The sequence below is a fragment of the Pseudorca crassidens genome, chromosome 4, assembly GCF_039906515.1.
Source record: "Pseudorca crassidens isolate mPseCra1 chromosome 4, mPseCra1.hap1, whole genome shotgun sequence".
In the NCBI taxonomy this organism is placed as follows: Eukaryota; Metazoa; Chordata; class Mammalia; order Artiodactyla; family Delphinidae; genus Pseudorca; species Pseudorca crassidens.
Window position 1 is genome coordinate 1,102,570 of NC_090299.1, and position 3,793 is coordinate 1,106,362.

Genomic DNA, 3,793 nt, shown 5'->3' on the forward strand with positions numbered 1-3,793 from the left:
AGGGACAGTGGGGTCAAGGTGTGTGTGCAATAGGGTGGCTCATATAAGGCTCGATCAGGAAGCTCAGACTGGGGAGGAGGGGAAGGGGGAGAAGGTGGAGGCGGCTTGGGACAGTGGCAGGTGGCAGGGTTATCGGCCTGTGGGGTTCTGCTGGGCCTGAAGGGAGTTTGGAGTGGGGTACCAGAGCAAGTGAGCTGGCCCGAGAGGGATGCTCACAACAGGGGTGGTGGGCGTGGCTTGAACCTGTGGGCTGAGGCGAGGGGTAGGGTGTGAGCCCAGAAGAGGCTGAGGTGAGGCTGGAGGGCAAGGTCCTTGAGGAGAGGGGCCAGGTGCCTTCCCCCAGCAGCCTCAGCCACGTTGGTGTACGGAGCGCCCTGATCAAGCGAGATGGTGGCTGTGGGCTGGATATGGGAGGGACATGCATTTGAGTCGAGAACCCAAGGATGGGGTCCATGGACCAAGGTTGCGCCTACTGGTTCCTCGCAGCGACACCCCCCCTATCCTTGCCTCTTCATAGCGGAACCCTGGGTTTACTGAAAAATCTTTTTGCAAACCTTTAAAATTAAAAGTTTTAATATTAAAATTAATGTTACTTCAACGTGTGTGTAGTGAAGTGGCCATGTCCCAGGTGTACAGTCTGAAGCGTTTTTCCACTGTACACACACCCACGCCGCCCTCACTCCAGTCAGAGCAGAAGGCTGCCAGCCCTCTAGCAGCCTCCCCATACCCGCCCCCGACGTCCCCCCTTCTCAGAGATAAACTCTACTATGACTTCCACCTCAAAAATCACTTCTGCCTGTTCTTTCACTCTATATAAATGGAATCAAATAGTGTGTACTTTTCTTTTAATCTGGCTGCTTTCACTTAGCATTATGTCTATGAAATTCTTCAGCGCTGTGGGTAACATAAGTTTGCTGTTCGTCATTGCTATGCAATGTCCCATTGTATGACTATACCACAGTTTATCAATGCTGTGGTTGATGGACCCTCCATTTTTGGCCCTTCTGACTAACGTTGCCATTAATATTCTCACACGTGGCTTTGCTGCACACACGTACGCCTTTGATAGTAGAACTGCGGGTCAGAGGGTGTGCTGAAGTTCAACGTTAGTAAGTACTGACAGGTGGTTTCCAGGGTGTTGCTCCCAGCTTACCCGGCCACCAGCAGAGCGGAAGCAGCGCTCCGCCCGCATCCCCGCAGACCCTGGTGCTGTGGTTACTGTGATGGTAATCACTCCCGAAGGTGGGGGCCTAGGGTGGCTTCGTTTTGCATTCCTTTCATGACTAAGAATTTGGAGGCACTTGAACATCTGGACCTCCTCTTTCCTGGAGCGCCTGTGTAAGGCTAGTTTCTTATCCCTTTCTCCATTGGGTCATCTGCATTTTTCTTTTTGATTTCTAAGAGTTCTTTGTATACCCTTAGATTATATGCATTTCAAGCGTTTTCTCCCATTCAGGATTACCTTTTAAATTCCTAATGGTGTCTTTTGATGAAGAGAAGCTCTTGATTTTAATGCTTTAATATCTTTTTTGGTGAATGCTTTTAGATTTTTGGTTTGGGGGTTCATTTATTTATTTATTTATTTATTATATGGTGAATGCTTTTTGTGATTGAAGAAGTCTTTGTTACCCCAAGGTCCTGAAGATATTTTCATGTTTTATTCTAGAAACTTAATTGTTCTCTCTTTCACATTTAGGCTTATGATAATTTGGAATGGTGTTTGTTTTGTGTGTTGTGAGGCAGGGATCAAGGATTATTTTTCCCCTGTGGTTACAGAACGGATGCAGCACCGTTTATTGAAAAGACCATCTTCCTTCCCCTTCTGTAGGCAGAATAATGGTCCTCAGAGATGTTCACATTCCATCCTAATTCTGGAATTTGTGATTCTGCAGCTTTACACAGAAAAAGGGATTTCGCAGAAAAAGGGATTATATGAAGCATCTTCAGATGCAGTTTGCTCTGGTTTATCCCGCTGGGCCCAATGTAACCATGAACGTCCTTAGGAAGGGAAGAGGGAGGAAGAAGTGAGGGGCGGAGGGAGGTCTGACCACAAGGAGGAGATCAGAGTGACACGGTATTAGGGGACTCAAGCAGCCATTGCCAGCTTTGGAGATGGAGAAGGGGCCTTGAGCCAAGGAACGCAAGCAGCCTCTAGAAGCTGCAGAACGCAAGGAAATGAATTCTCTCCTAGACCCTCCAGACAGGAATGCAGCCCTGATGACACCTTGATTTTAGCAGATTTCTGACCTACAGAACTTTATGATGATAAATTTGGGTGGTTTTAAGCCACTAAGTTTACAGGAATTTGTTACAGAAGCAAATAACTAATCTGTCCCACTGAATTACACTCTCACTTTTGTTATAAATCAGGTGGCCACGTGTGCATGGGACTCTATTCTGTGACTTTTTTTTTTTTTTTTTTGCGGTACGCAGGCCTCTCACTGTTGTGGCCTCTCCCGCTGCGGAGCACAGGCTCCGGACGCGCAGGCCCAGCAGCCATGGCTCACGGGCCCAGCCGCTCCGCGGCATGTGGGATCTTCCCGGACTGGGGCACAAACCTGTTTCCCCTGCATCGGCAGGCGGACTCTCAACCACTGCACTACCAGGGAAGCCCCTTTTTTTTTAAAATCAGATTTTTCCCCTGTCCTTTTAGCAAAATCTTCCCTGACCTAAGGTCAGAAGGGTATTCACTTATATCTCCTACCAAAAGATTTAAAGATTTTCTTTTACTATTTAATACCTTGACCCATCAAGAGTTTCCAGGAAATTTTGCATGTAGTGTGAGGTACAAGCCAAACTTCGTTTTTCTTACCCTACAGATAATGCGGCATTTTCCCAGGCCTCCTTACTGAACGGTCTCTCCTTTCCCCCAATCGGCCGTGGCCCTCTGTCACGTACCCAAGTTCTGTCTGTCCTTCTCCATCTTCTTTTTTTGGCATACGGAAATTTATTACTATCCTGCTTTCATCATCAAAACTTATGATCTTGGTCTTTCCTTCTTGCCTTTGTATAAGGCCAAAAGAGAGACATTGGCTACTCTGACAACCTTGAAAGTGGACGGACTCCAGGAATGTCACCAACAGCATGACCTTTGCGACCAAATCCAGCAACCAGAACTTCATCATTTTCCTCAATAAAATTCAAACAACCATCATTGGGTACAAAGGCTGTTGTGTTTTTTTGCCATTCTTGATTAGCTGAACCCTGACACACTTCCTGATGGCAGAATTCGGCTGTTTGGCTTCAACCCCTACTTTTTCAAGCACAATTCCCTTGGCATGAGAATCACCTCCAAAAGGATTGGCCTTCAGGGCTGTGCCCAAATGGGCTTTTTTGTACTGTTTATCATGCCACTTCTGGTCTTGTCGGTGGCTGTGGGGCTTCCTGGCAGTACGAAGACCGTGACACTTGCCCATCCTGTAGGTGCCACGGGCCTGAGTGAAAGCTGTCCTTCTTTCATTGGTCAGCTGTTCCCTGTACCACTACGCTGCTCATGGTGGGTCCCCATCAGAGGCACAGCCACCCGGAAGCTAAGGAGGCCCCTGCATGAGACCCAGACAAGTCAGTGTATTCACACGGCTCTTTTCTTTTTGGATAAGTGGGCAGAAGAGTGATATTTGGATTGATTGCTATTGTTTAAGTCCACTGTCTCTTTTCTTCCTGCCTGTCCCTCTGGTTTGACTATGAAATGCTTACGTGTGGTTTGCATCCCAACAGGCTGAATCCTGCTTGGGGCTCACTGAGCTTCTTGGATGTGTAAGTCAATGTTTTTGTCAACTCTGGAAAACCTTTG

At 47.5% G+C, this 3,793-nt stretch overlaps 1 pseudogene; it reads right to left on the reverse strand.

Moving 5' to 3' along the window:
* Window positions 1–2,930: 2,930 nt before the first annotated feature.
* Window positions 2,931–3,439, reverse strand: LOC137223321 (small ribosomal subunit protein uS12-like; annotated as a pseudogene).
* Window positions 3,440–3,793: the final 354 nt, after the last annotated feature.